The sequence below is a fragment of the Phyllobates terribilis genome, unplaced genomic scaffold, assembly GCF_046119375.1.
Source record: "Phyllobates terribilis strain yellow unplaced genomic scaffold, ASM4611937v1 Scaffold_4__5_contigs__length_816908805, whole genome shotgun sequence".
NCBI lineage: Eukaryota > Metazoa > Chordata > Amphibia > Anura > Dendrobatidae > Phyllobates > Phyllobates terribilis.
The window spans coordinates 260,401,371-260,416,951 of NW_027362764.1; the positions used below are offsets into that span (position 1 = coordinate 260,401,371).

At 45.6% G+C, this 15,581-nt stretch overlaps 1 protein-coding gene across 3 annotated transcripts in view; it reads right to left on the bottom strand.

Moving 5' to 3' along the window:
- SUGCT (succinyl-CoA:glutarate-CoA transferase) overlaps positions 1-15,581 on the bottom strand; it is a 1,771,027-nt gene that overhangs the window by 1,111,779 nt on the left and 643,667 nt on the right. The gene's annotated exons all lie outside the window — the stretch shown is intronic.

Here is a 15,581-nt window from a genome sequence, read left to right on the forward strand (position 1 = left end):
AAAATTTGTTGTGCAATTTCTCCTGAGTAAGCAGATACCCCATATGTGGGGGAAAACCACTGTTTGGGCGCACGGCAGGGTTCGGAAGGGAAGGAGCGCCATTTGACTTTTTTAATGTAAAATTTGCTTGAATAATTAGCGGACGCCATGTTGCATTTGGGGACCCCCTGATGTGTCTAAACAGTGGAAACCCCCCACAAGTGACACCATTTTGGAAACTAGACCCCGCAAGGAACTTATCTAGATGTGTGGTGAGCACCTTGAACCCCCAAGTCCTTTACAGAAGTTTATAACATGGAGCCGTGAAAATAAAAAAATCTAACTTTTTTCACAAAAATGATGTTTTAGCCCCAATTTTTTTATTTTCACAAGGGTAAGAGGAGAAAATGGACCCCAAAAACTTTTGTGCAATTTCTCCTGAGTATGCCAATACCCCATATGTTGGGAAAATACAGTGTTTGGGCGCACGGCAGAGTTCAGAAGGGAAGGAGCGCTGTGTGACTTTTTGAACGCAAAATCGGCTGGAATCGAGAGCAGATGCCATGTCGCGTTTGGAGAGCCCCTGATGTGCCTAAATAGTGGAAACCCCCCACAAGTGACCCCATTTTGGAAACTACACCCCTCAAGAATTTTTTCAAGGGGTATAGTGAACATTTTGAACCCAGAGGTACGACACAGAATTTGATAACATTAGGTCATCATATTGAATAAGTTGTCATTAGTTTTGAGCGCAAGTGCTCGCTACTTGAGTTTGCATCGGGTACTCAGGTATGCACCATGTATCACGGGTGCTCAAGTGAAATGCTCGAGTCCCTGCCCGCATGTTTGACGGTTATTAGACACCCCAAAAAAAACATGCGGGGTTCGCTCGTGCATGGCAGGCAATCCCCGCAAGGTTTTTTTGGCCGCGAAGCACATGGGGCGGAGACTCGAACACCCGCGATACTCAATGCATACCCGAGCACCCGATGCCAACTCAAGTAGCCATATCGTCATCTTTTCTTTTTTTTTTTTTTACTTTTGAAAAAAAAAACAACCCTAACCCCAACCCTAGCCCAACCCTGACCCCAACCCTAACATTAGCACAACTCTAACCCCAACCCCAGCTCTAGCGTTTATTTTTTACGCCGTTCCTAGTGCGGTATAAGTGATTAGACAACCTTATTCTTTGGGTCGGTGTGACTACAGAGATACCAGAATGATATCAGGTTTTTATGATTGACATCTGTCACACACTAAGAGACACATATTTTGTAAAATCTAGTTTTTGCATCGCCATATTTTGAGAGCTATAATTTTTCCATATTTTGGCCGACAGAGTCACGTGATGGCTTGTTTTTTGCGGGATGAGTTGACGTTTTTATTGGTGCCATTTTCAGGCATGTGACATTTTTGATCGCTTTATATTACAGCTTTTGGGAGGCAGAATAAACAAAAACCAACAATTCAGGAATTGTTTTTTTTTTTCATTTTTTTATTCTACTCTGCGTGTGGTAAAACTGATAAGGCAGCTTTATTCTTCGGGTCAGTACGTTTACAGCGGTACCACATTTATATCGTTTTTCTATGTTTTGGCGCTTTTACACAATAAAAGCTATTTTATAGAAAAAATTATTTTTTGCATCGCTTTATTCTGAGAGCTATAACTTTTTGATTTTTTGGACGATGGAGCTGTATGGTGGCTTGTTTTTTGCAGGACAAGATGACGTTTTCAGCGGTACCATTTTTATTTATATTCGTCTTTTTGATCGCGTGTTATTCCATTTTTTGTTTGGCGGTATGATGATAAAGCATTGTTTTTTGCTTCGTTTTTTTTTTTACAGTGTTCACTGAAGGGGTTAACTAGTGGGACAGTTTTATAGGTCAGGTCGTTACGGACATGGCGATACCAAATATGTGTACTTTTATTGTTTTTTTGTTTTTTTTCATAATAATATTTATTGATGAGTACATTATATTTTTATTTTTGGTGGATTATTTTTTTTATTTTATTTTTTATATTTTTACAATTTTTTTTTTTTTTTTCACTTTCTGAGAGTTTTTTTTACTTTTTTACTTTGTCCCACTGTGGGACTTTCACTTTTTTTATTCTGATTGCCTGCATAGCATAGGTATGGAGCACCATCCCTGTGCCATGCAGGCAGTTAGCGCTGCACAGTGAGAAGACTGTTTGGTCATGCACTGCGCATGACCAAACAATTTTCCTGCTGTCTGGTGACCCGGATGTTGCCATGACGACATCAGGTCGTCATGGCAACACCCGGGAAGCCGCGGCAGACAGCGCTGGAGGCCGGAAGAGGAGGTGAGTATACCGATCACCTCCCCTTAGCCACCGCAATGCTGCGATCGACTTTGATCACAGGATTGCGGGGGTTAATGTGCCAGGAGCAGTGCGGGACCGCTCCCTGCACATAGTACCGGGTGTCAGCTGTGACAATCAGCTGACACCCGGGGGTGATCGCGCCCGCACAGCCTGTGTGCGCGCGTGATCGTGATGACGTACTAATACGGGTCAGGCTCTTAAGTCCCAGGGCACAGATGCATATTAGTATGTCATTGGCTTTAAAGGGGTTAAACATAGGAAAAATGTTCCAGCACACGAAGGAATGAGGGATTAATCAGTCATGCTTACTGCTAGGGTGATTAAACACCTGTAGAGAGAGAGGAGGAGGTCAGAGTATAAATTCCAAGCATTTTAGAGCATTTGGTGTGGGGTGGGTCTGAAGGCACAAGCTCTGGAGCTGTTTTGTCATGTGAAGGAAACTAAACCTTGGGTTGCTCGTTCCTGAAGCTGGCGGTTACCCGTAGCAATAAGGACTGTACCATACGTTATGTTTTGTTTTTCCCTTTAGGCCAGGAAGGCCATGTTTGTTTTGCTAACATTGCCGTGGTTTATGCAGTGCTCTTAATAAACCATAGAAGATTTAAAGAGACCGTGTTCCTGTGTCTACCTCTATGTCCAACCAAGTGAGCTGATCTACAACTCCTACAATCGAACTTAAAGCTAGATCGCAAACATGCCACCCATCAATGAGATCAGCCTTGTGTCCTCTGCTGAAATCGTTGCTTCCTAGTTCACATAGAATAGATTTTAAATTCTTTTGGGCAGCACGCAGTATAAGGCAATAATACCTGGCTGCATCAGTGTAATATGCTATCCATACTACAATACCTCACCCATAAAAGAATTTCAGAAAAGACAGTTAATATTCTAGAACATAGAATCTATTTGAATTGTCCTTCCCATTATTAAGGAGTGTCTTTCCTATACTGTTATTGCATATGCAGCAATTTCAAGGGCTGCCAAAAATTAGGACGCACTCCAATACACATTTGAAGAGACGAGAGAAGAGAGAGAGAGAAAAAAAACACAGTAGGACCTTTCTTTAGTATAAAAACCAGACTCACCAATGTAACCTCAGTGTAATCATGTTGTTCAGCTCCTGCACCTCCTCCTCCAGTTCGGCCTCCATCTCCAAAATGACCATATCAGTCACAAGCTGGAAGCACTGCAGCACTGCCTTGGCCAAGCGGCAACAGGCTGTGCTTAAGATAATATGCTTAATGCTTAGGTGAAAAACCGCCCACTACTGCAGAGTTGTTGAAAGCTGCAACACAGCAGCCTGATCTGTGGCTCTCACCGCTGAACATACAGCCAGGCATGGTCATGTGTTACAATGGGCAAAACCTGATGGTGGAGAAATGACAGCCGGAGTAGATACGGTTTCCCTCTATGCCAGTCCTTCCACCGAGCTCAAGGATATGGCTGTGGTGAAATACAACTCTCACCGAGAAGATGTGTCAGACTGAAAAACATTGGGTCCATCAGAGGATTTGATTCTGAGGGCCACCTTTCTCCCTGCTCAAGAGTCCCATAGCAGCTGCAAAGTTTGCGATATCATGAACTCTCCTGATGGAGAAGCCAGGGCTCACATGAGGATTCTCTGGTGGGCCCGTCCAACCCTGCCGAGAAGCAACCCTGGCTAAGAAAAGTGTGTGGGAAGGTTCCTGGACACTCTATGGCGGCTTTTTTACTGAGGGGGAAATCCACGCAAACACAGGGAAAACATACAAAATCCTTGCAGATGTTGTCCTTGGTGGGATTTGAACCAAGGACCTGTCACGCTGTCTCTGTGTACTAGAGGTAGGGGGCCTAAGCTGACCCTAAGCTGGGGCCCTGACTAATCCCTCTACCTGGAGGTACTGTTAAAGGTACAGAGGTCCAGGCCGCCAGCGTAACCCCTACCTCCTGAGGATCCCTGCACCTAAGTAATCTAGTCCTGAGAAGGACCCCTGATCACAACAAAAGGGGACAGGTAATAATATGCCCACACTCAGTACTTAGACGAACGAGACAGTACAAGGGTAAAACCAAAACCACCTTGCATACAAAAACTACACAACTACAACAGAGGGAACACCAACGGGAAAGGAGATAAATGATAAAGCGAGGAAGGGAAAAAACACTCCAAATGCACTTAGCACTGAAACTCCAAATACCACGATCCGCTCTGTTAGTTTGCATGAAATGCTTTCACCGACACTTCCCTAACAGACCGGCAGGCATTTGAAGGAGTCCCACTACATCAGCATTGATTGCAGCTGGGCGAGGCTGGACCTCGTCTAGCACAGAGAGAGAGAGAGTTAACTCCCTCACTGCCGAAAAACATAAAGCACCAAAAACTCAGCTGCGAGAAGTCAGGCTGTGTAATCGTGATGATCTTCGTGGCGACACACCCGTGACAGTACTCCCCCTTCTAAGAGGGGCCTCCGGACCCTCAGGGCCAGGTTTATCCGGGTGAGTCGTGTGGAAGGCCCGAACTAATCGGTCTGCGTTAATATCCGACGCAGGAACCCACATCCTCTCCTCAGGACCATACCCCTTCCAATTAACCAGGTACTGAAGGGACCGGCAATTAAAGCGTGAATCGATGACCCTCGATACCTGGAACTCCAAGTTACCATTGACCACCACTGGAGGGGGAGGTAAAGGTGACGGTACCACCGGCGCCACATACCTCTTAAGCAACGATCTGTGGAACATGTTGTGAATTTTAAACGTAGGGGGGAGGTCAAGACGGAATGCCACCGGATTAATTATAGAACTGATCCTGTATAGCCCGATGAACCTGGGACCCAGTTTCCAGGAGGGAACCTTAAGTTTTATATTCCTGGTAGACAACCATACCCGATCGTTCACACTTAGGTCCGGACCAGACACTCTCCTCCTATCAGCCATACGTTTGTATCGGTTCCCCATAGTATTCAGATTCTTCAGCACCCCTCTCCATACTGAAGCGAGTGATGAGGAAAATCGTTCCTCCTCAGGAACCCCCGAAGAGCCCCCCCTACTGAAAGTACAAAACTGGGGGTGAAAACCATATGCCCCAAAAAACGGGGACTTACCAGTGGACTCGCTCCGCCTATTATTAAGAGCAAACTCTGCCAGAGGTAAGAAAGAAACCCAGTCCTCCTGGTTCTCTGACACAAAACACCGGAGATATGTCTCCAAGCTCTGGTTCATACGTTCCGTCTGACCATTGGTCTGAGGATGAAAAGCCGATGAGAACGATAAATGCATCCCCCGCTGTGTACAAAACGCCTTCCAGAATTTGGACACAAACTGAGACCCCCGATCTGACACCACCTCGGAGGGTACCCCGTGAAGCCTCACAATCTCCCCAATGAACACCTGCGCAAGAGTTTTAGCATTAGGAAGAGCAGGAAGAGCGATAAAATGTGCCATCTTGCTGAACCTGTCCACTACAATGAGTATGACTGTTTTACCCGAAGACGGAGGGAGGTCCGTAATAAAGTCCATAGACAGATGAGTCCAAAGACGCTCTGGGATCTTCAAAGGTAAGAGGGCCCCAGACGGACGGGTATGTGAGGTCTTAGAGCGCGCACAAACCCCACAGGACGCGACAAAAGTTACCACCTCCTTATGTAAGTTAGGCCACCAAAACCGACGCGAGAGGAGATCCACAGTTGCTTTACTCCCCGGGTGTCCTGCAAAAACTGAGTTATGGTGTGCCTCGATCACCTTTTGTCGCAACTGATCTGGAACAAACAGTCTCCCCGGAGGTCCAACAGGGGCGTCCCCCTGAGCCTCCAATACCTCCTCCTCAAGCTCAGAGCATACTGCCGAAACCACCACCCCCTCCTGAAGGATAGGAATCGGGTCGTCCGTATTCCCGGCCCCAGGGAAACTACGAGATAAGGCATCCGCCTTTACATTTTTTGACCCAGGACGATATGTAACGACAAAATTAAACCTGGTAAAAAACAATGACCACCTAGCTTGTCTGGGATTCAGACGTTTCGCGGACTCCAGATATAGCAGGTTCTTGTGATCGGTGATGACGGTGACCGGATGGACTGCCCCCTCTAAAAAATGGCGCCACTCCTCAAAAGCTAACTTAATGGCCAAGAGTTCCCTATTGCCGACATCGTAATTCCTCTCAGCGGACGACAATTTTTTAGAGAAAAAGGTGCACGGATGCCACTTACCAGGGGACGAACCTTGTGACAATACTGCTCCCACCCCTACCTCGGAAGCGTCTACCTCTACAATGAATGGCTGTGACGCATCAGGTTGAATGAGTATGGGTGCCGCGGCAAAACATTTTTTCAAGGAGGAGAATGCTTGACAAGCCTTGTCAGACCACCTAGAAAAATCCGTCCCCTTTTTAGTCATGTCTGTGAGAGGCTTAACCATGGACGAGAAATTACGAATGAACTTCCGGTAATAATTAGCAAACCCCAGGAAACGTTGTAGTGCCTTAAGATTCTCTGGCCGATCCCACTCAAGAACTGTCCGCACTTTCCCAGGGTCCATACGAAAACCGGACGCTGAAACCAGGAAGCCTAAAAACTGGAGTTCCTGTACGGCGAACACACACTTTTCCCATTTGGCATACAGTTTATTATCCCACAAGATCTGTAACACCTGCCTAACGTGCTCCTGATGAGACACCAGATCCGGCGAGTAAATTAAGATATCATCCAGATATATGACAACAAACTGTCTCACCAGGCGGCGAAAAATGTCATTAACAAAGTGTTGGAACACCGCCGGGGCATTAGTCAGACCGAATGGCATGACAAGGTTCTCATAATGCCCCTCCGGAGTGTTAAACGCCATCTTCCACTCATCCCCCTCCTTCATCCTAATCAGATTGTACGCCCCCCTGAGATCCAACTTAGAGAACCATTTGGCGCCCACGATCTGATTAAAGAGATCGGGAATAAGTGGGAGCGGATACGGATCTCGGACCATAATCCGATTAAGTTCACGGAAATCCAGGCAAGGGCGTAGGCCTCCATCTTTCTTCTTAACAAAGAAGAACCCCGCGGCCACCGGTGAAGATGAAGGTCTAATATGCCCCTTAGCCAGACTTTCTGAAATATAATCCTTCATGGCCTGCCTCTCAGGACCAGAAAGGTTATACAACCTAGCTTTAGGTAACTTGGCCTCAGGGAGCAGTTTTACAGAACAGTCATACTCGCGATGAGGAGGTAGTTCCTGACACCCTTTCTCCGAGAATACATCCTCAAAGTCCGCCAGAAATGGAGGTAAGACCCTAGGAGTAACCGCACCGATGACCGTATTCATGCAGTTTTTATTACAGAATTTACTCCATTGGCTTATCTCTCTGGATTGCCAATTAATAACCGGGTTATGCTTAGTTAACCAAGGAAGGCCCAACACTATAGGAGTGGGAAGACCCTCCAACACGTAGCAAGACAACAGTTCTTTATGTATCGCCCCCACTTGAAGTTTTACGTTATGCACAGCTTGCAAAAAACTTCCCTGACCGAGAGGCCTGGCATCGATCGAGAATATGGGGATGGGTTTAGCCAACTCACTCAATCGCATACCTTGAACCCGGGCAAACCGAGCGTCCACCAGATTAGCCCCGGCCCCACTATCCAGAAGAACAGATATCCTCTCAGTTCTCGTACCCACCACCACCTCCGCCGGTACGAGAAACTGAGACGAACCTAGGGACGAAATACCTACTCCCAGATTGCCGTCCACCACACAACCTGGGATCAACAGTTTTCCGACGACTCTTCACTCTGCAAGGGACGGGATGGACACCCCCCAATAAAATGTCCCTTTCTCCCGCAGAAGAAACACCTTCCTGTCTTATGGCGCACCACCGGTCCCCTCCCCCGAAATGATGTCCCTCCTAATTGCATAGGCTCCTCTGGACTGACCAGGGGAACCACCATATGAGGGGACCTTGTAGGAGCTGGAGTCATCACAGGGGGTGGAGTTATCCCGCACCCCTCCCGAAGCCGTCTGTCAATGCGAATAGCAAGGGCCATAGCGGCTTCCAGTGACGCGGGAGAGTCATACTGTGCCAACACATCCTGTAATTTGTCGGATAAACCTTGACAAAACTGGCTCCTAAGAGCCGGGTCATTCCACTGGGTGTCAGTGGCCCACCTACGGAACTCCGAACAGAATTCCTCCGCCGGACGATCTCCCTGCTGGATCCTACGTAACTTAGATTCAGCAAGGGAGATCCAATCCGGGTCATCATATACAAGACCCAGAGCAGCAAAAAACCTATCCACTGACTGGAGAGCCGGGGAGCCCGGGGGAAGAGAGAACGCCCAAGATTGTGGGTCCCCTTGTAGGAGCGAGATGACAATTCCCACCCTTTGTTCTTCACTCCCCGATGACCGAGGCCACAGCCGAAAGTACAGCTTGCATGCCTCCCGGAAAACAAAAAACTTGTCCCGCCCCCCAGTGAACCTGTCAGGGAGAGCTACTTTAGGTTCTGGTCCGGCTTGCTCGTGAGGATACAAAACCTTGGACCTAACGTCCGCCAGCTCCATGGACAAACTCTGCAACTGCCGAGCTAGACCGGCTACTGGATCCATGGTAGCTGGAGAAAATCTAAGTGGTCGATGAAAATGTCACGCTGTCTCTGTGTACTGGAGGTAGGGGGCCTAAGCTGACCCTAAGCTGGGGCCCTGACTAATCCCTCTACCTGGAGGTACTGTTAAAGGTACAGAGGTCCAGGCCGCCAGCGTAACCCCTACCTCCTGAGGATCCCTGCACCTAAGTAATCTAGTCCTGAGAAGGACCCCTGATCACAACAAAAGGGGACAGGTAATAATATGCCCACACTCAGTACTTAGACGAACGAGACAGTACAAGGGTAAAACCAAAACCACCTTGCATACAAAAACTACACAACTACAACAGAGGGAACACCAACGGGAAAGGAGATAAATGATAAAGTGAGGAAGGGAAAAAACACTCCAAATGCACTTAGCACTGAAACTCCAAATACCACGATCCGCTCTGTTAGTCTGCATGAAATGCTTTCACCGACACTTCCCTAACAGACCGGCAGGCATTTGAAGGAGTCCCACTACAGCAGCATTGATTGCAGCTGGGCGAGGCTGGACCTCGTCTAGCACAGAGAGAGAGAGAGTTAACTCCCTCACTGCCGAAAAACACAAAGCACCAAAAACTCAGCTGCGAGAAGTCAGGCTGTGTAATCGTGACGATCTTCGTGGCGACACACCCGTGACAGGACCCCAGAACTGCAAGGCTTCAGTGCTAACTACTAAGCCACTTTGCTGCCCTCTCTGTTCTCCCTCTGATATCTAACATGCTGAAGAAACTTGCACCTACTGCCACTTAGTATCTTCAGCTCCTTTGTGATAAACTAATGTACTTGGGCAGCCACTCAGTCTACCAAATAAAATTGCTGAGAAGGAAATTGTGTATGGCTTCGCTACTGGTACTGGGTGCCAATACCAAACCACTGGAAATATTCCAGGCTGGTTGGAGCCAAGCTGATTCCCACAGAAAAGTATCAGCAGCAATTTAAGGAGATGGTGGCCTTTATCATCATCACGACCTCACCTCGGCACTATGAACTCTCCTAATGGAGAAGCCAGGGCCCACCGGAGGAGTCTCCGGTTCTCTGGTGGGCCCGTCCAACCCTGCCGAGAAGCAGCCCTGGCTAAGAAAAGTGTGTGGAAATGTTCCCGGACACTCTATGGCTGTTTTTTTTTTTACTTTGGACTGGCTCCGTACCGTCCCTGGCCACATTCACCTGTCCACGTGTTTGTGGTTAGGCGGTACTTCCCAGTAACTGCACTGGGGAGGGCACGGGTAATTTTCTGGGACCCGCACTTGTGGAAGGTGAAGACGATACCAGGAGAAATAGTGACGGCTGGAGAACGAGTATGGACACCCGGCCGCCGCCATGAGGTTGTGGAAAACTTCCGCCTCCATGAGCCTAAAAGGCAACATTTCAAGTGCAAGCAGTCCAGAAATGTGGCAGTTTAGTATTGCGGCCTGTGAGTGGGTGGGTAGCTGGCTGCATACTAGCCTTGCATTCCAAGGACTGTGGTAGGGTCAACTGAACGCTTCATAGGGACAAGGACGTGGACGGTGATGGTTGCAAGTCTGCAATGACAGGTGCAGGGCGGGAGGCATCTTCGCATGCGCCATGGACAGGGGATTGTCACCCACAGACACGGTTTCTGGACCTTGCTGTTCGGCCCAGCTAGTCAGGTGCTTTGCTGCCATGTGCCTGAGCATGCAGGTAGTGTTCAGGCTGGTACTTTTGGTGCTCTTGCTGATGCTGGCCTGGCAGATGTTGCAATTGGCCTTTTTGGGGTTATCTAAACAGTCTTAAAAAATAACCAGACTCAGGAAGACCTAACAGTTGTACTGGTAACTTCTGTCGTGTTGGTTTTCCGGGGAGCAGTTGCCCGCTTGTGTCTGTGGCCATCACACTGCTTGTTCCTGCCTGTTGTGGTGCTACATCTCCCTCCCCCTGTGTGCTGCTGTCCTCGCTCTACATGTCCCCTTGCCAGGTTGGGTTAGTGATTTCATCATCCACCACTTCGTTTTTCACTTCCGCACCCTAGTCCTCCTCCTGACTTTCTGTCCATTGTGTCTCATCATTATCCACCTCTTGCAACAGTATTTGCACTTTCCCACCATCACCTTCGGGTGACCATGGCTCCTCAAATCGCTACATGTGATTTTCTGTTGCCCTGCTTGAGGCTGGCCGGTCAAGAGGCCCAAATTTATCGATGGAAAAATGAACAGTTCTTGGGGTAACCCTGGACTCTAAACTCTACTTCAAATCACATATCCAAGCTCTTTCCACTTCCCAGCGGACCAAGCGAGAAGCCAGAATCTATAAATGGAAAGATGAACAAAACAGCTCTTGTCTCAGGGCACTCGGAATGGTGGGAAGAAGGAGGATCAGGGTGAGGAAGATGCCGACTCCAAGTAAAAAAAATCTCCCGGATCCGCACATTCCTCAACCACGAAGCTACAAAAACACTAGTGCATGCGCTCATCATCTCCCTTCTTGACGACTGCAACCTCCTGCTCTGTGGCCTCCCTTCTAACACTCTCGCATTCCTCCAATCTATCCTAAACTCTGTTGCCCGACTGATCCACCTGTCCCCTCGCTATTCCCTGGCCTCTCCTCTCTGTCAATCCCTTCACTGGCTCCCCATTACCCAGAGACTCCGGTTCAAAACCCTAACCTTGAAATGCAAAGATATCCACAACCTGTCTCCTCCATACATCTGTGACCTAGTCTCCCAATACTTACCTGCACACAACCTGCGATCCTCACAAGATCTCCTTCTCTACTTCCCTCTTATCTCCTCTTCCCACAATCACATACAAGATTTTTCCCGTGCATCCCCCCTTCTCTGGAACTCTCTACCCCACCACTGAAATCTTTAAAAGGAAGCTGAAGACCCACATCTTGCGACATGCGTTCAACCTGCAGTAACCCTCGCTCCACCATACTGCTGCAAGACCAGCTCTATCCTCACCTACTGTATCCTCATCTATGCCTTGTAGACTGAGCACTCGTGGGCAGGGTCCTCTCCTCTCCTGTACCAGTCGCTGTCACATTTTTGTTCAAGATTATTGTAATTGTTTTGGCGATGTATACCCCTTTCTCACAAGTAAAGTGCCATGGAATAAATGGCAATAAAGTAATAATAATTATGTGATCCAGACTCACATCTACTGAGACTGTACCATTTGGAACACAGGGTGGTGTTGGTGGCAAAGTGACTGGAAGCATTATCTGCTATCCAACCAACAACCTTTTCACACTGCTCTGGCTTCAATAGTGGTGTTCCGCTACTATTGGGACAAGAAGGTAGTTCGACATGACGTGGGTGTTTGTTGTGCTCCCTCAGCAGGCACAGTTTCATCTTGCCCACGGCCTCTGCGTGCATCACCATCACCATAACATCCACTTCCCTGTCCCTTGACACACACCTTGTCCATTTTAAATGGAGTTTAAGATTTGTCACGTTGCCAAAAATGTCTGTATTATTACCGCAGTAATATAGGATCACGTCTGATGAGATGACCACAGTTTAAGGCAGTGCCCTGGGAGTCAGAGAAGCTCCCCATGCTGTTCCTATGTCACACACCACATGGCCAGATAAGATTGTAAAATGTTAAAATTATATTTCCCGCTGAATGCATTTGTCTTGGTTGAAAGCAATGCAAAAAAACACATCAAAAACGCTATATGTGAACATAACCCAAGGTGTGGAGGAGCATTTTTGTTTTTGTATATTTATTTTGCCTTATATACAAGTCATATGTTCCTTAACATATTTCCCAGGAAAATCCATTTTGGTTTCGTTTTTGTATGTTTTGTCCGTAAAAGTGACGTAATACCTCTGACAACTTTGTTGACAGCAGTGACCTGGGAGTCAGAAATGCTTCCAGGGGTCTTCCCCATGCTGTTCCCATGTCATTTGAGCACTGTTCCCATTGATTTGGGCTATTTTTAGGCCCTCTGCAGACCGCCGGGGGGAGCCGCCAGAAAAATGCTTGTTTCCCATAGACTTACATTGAGCTCATTACTCGGACCGAGCACTCGAACATTCCAATTTGCTCGACCCGGGCAACGAGTACCCGAGCATTTTAGTGCTCGCTCATCACTAGTCTATATTTGAAAATGGATCTGACACTTATGCAGCTGCCATGGCTACGTTGTAAATGCTATCTGAGATAAGGTAGAACATAAAGTAGCACATAAAGTAGAAATGTTAAAAATAAATATCTAAAAATGTATATGAAATACTGTATGAATGAACCAACTGGAAAATAAAAGCTTCTAGTTTTATTTGGAAAGTAGCATGACAAGTTGATTGGAGCATTTTTGTTTAGTGGAGCTGGCTAATGGCATTCTGTTGTTTTTGTTTGTTTTGCCGAACAGTACATTGATTGTCTAAAAGGTTTAACATTGACATGGATTGCTCAGAAAAGCATGCACATATTCAATGTGAAATAAATGATAAGGCTAAATGTATTTTAGGCCTTGTGTTTTATATTCATCACTCTTTAGTGTACAGTTCAATGTTGATTCTATTGTACTGTCTTTTATCTTAATATCGTCCTTAAAGGGTTGTCTGGTCAAAAATGATAAGCCTGCACTCATTCTGTGTGACTGCAGACTTATGAATCCCTCCAGTGCAGGTACTGTGCGCTGCGGGGATTCTCTGCTATGAAACCCGGTAACAGAGAGTATGTATATGTTTTACATACCCCCGGCCAGTGGGCGCGGCCTCGCTCTCCAAACACGTGTATGGAACAAGGCCGCGCTGAATTGCCGGGGGTATGTATAACTTATACATAGCTTCCGGTCCTGGGTCTCATACCGGCGAATCCTCACAGCACACAGTGCCTGCACTGGGGGGATTCATAAGACTGCAGTCACACAGAGTGACTGCAGACTGATCACTTTTGACCGGACAACCCCTTTAAGTTTGAAAGGAAGAAAAACAATTACAACCACATTTAAGGTACTGTCCCACTAAAAAAAATAAGTGAAATGTATAAAATGAAGCAAGTAAAAAAAGCTTCATATAAAAAAAAAAAGACAAAAAAGAAAGCTGAACAAGAAACTTTCATGGCTAAGTATAGGTTATAGGGGAAAAGGTTGGGTATAAATCTCTGAAAAACTCACATATTCTTAAATAAATATAAATCTTTTTACACAAAATTGCCCTTCTTTAAAACGTTGCTCAAACTTATTTTAGGGTGGTGTCAATATTAATTTTTTCACTGCTAAGGACTTATGTAATCTTCCATGAATTTAAACCCCTGCCACCACCAGAACATAATAACTTCAGCTTAGATCCATGCATTATATCACAGCACAGAAGCTTAGCTTTCAATTGATACAAGATATCTTCGAAATGATACCCCATTATTTTCTTCATGCTATCACGCCCTTTTTTCTTATCACAGGATGCACAGTCACATAATGAGGGAAATTTTAGCATGAGTAGAAGTACAAGTTTTATCAGTGAAAACCACTGTCTTACATGTAAAACTAAAGACTGGATGAGCCCTTAATGTGGTAATAACGTTGGAATTCTTCTACATATCCCAGTTATTGAAAATGATTGTTCATGACACATTATGTTAGTGGTAAATTTCCGTTGTTATATTTTGTGTTTATGTTTGAAAATAAATTATTTACTTTTAACCCCTTCACCCGAGCCTGTTTTCACCTTAATGACCGGGCCAAATTTTACAATTTTGATCACTGTCACTTCATGAGGTAATAACTCTGGAAAGTTTCAACAGATCCCACTGATTCTGAGAATGATTTTCCATTACATATTGTACTTCATGATTGCAGTAAAATTTCCTCAATATGACTTGCATTTATTTGTGAAAAAAATGGAAATTTTGTGAAAATTTTGAAAATTTAGCAATTTTCAAACTTTCAATTCTTATGCCCTTAAATCAGAGAGAAACAGTATGTCACACAAAATAGTTAATAAATAACATTTCCCACATGTCTACTTTACATCAGTACAATTTTGGAAACATAATTTTTTTTGTTATGAAATTATAAGGGTTAAAAGTTGACTATTGATTTCTCATTTTTCCAACAAAATTTACAAAAACATTTTTTAGGGACCACATCACATTTCAAGTGACTTTGAGGGGTCCATATGACAGAAAATACCCAAAAGTGACAACATTTTAAAAACTTCACCCCTCAAGGTGCTCAAAACCACATTTAAAAAGCTTATTAAACCTTCAGGTGCTTCCCCGGTATTAATGGAATGTGGAAGGAAAAAATGACCATTTAACTTTTTTACACAAAAATTTTACTTTAGACCCAAATTTTTTAATTTTCACAAAGGTAACAGGATAAAATAGACCCCACAATTTGTTGTGCAATTTCTCCTGAGTATGCAAATGCCCAATATGTGAAGGAAAACTATTGTTTGGGTGCACTGCAGGGCTTGGAAGGAAAGGTGCGCCATTTGACTTTTTGAATGCAAAACTTGCTGGAATAATTAGCGGATGCCATGTCATGTTTGGAGAGCCCATGATGTGCCTAAACAGTGAAAAAACCCCACAAGTGACACCATTTTGGAAACTAGACCCCTCAAGGAATTTATTTAGATATGTGGTGAGCACCTTGAACTCCCAAGTGCTTCACAGAAGTTTATAACATAGAGCTGTGAAAATAAAAAAATCCCATTTTTCCCACAAAAAAGTTATTTTAGCCACAAATATTTTATTT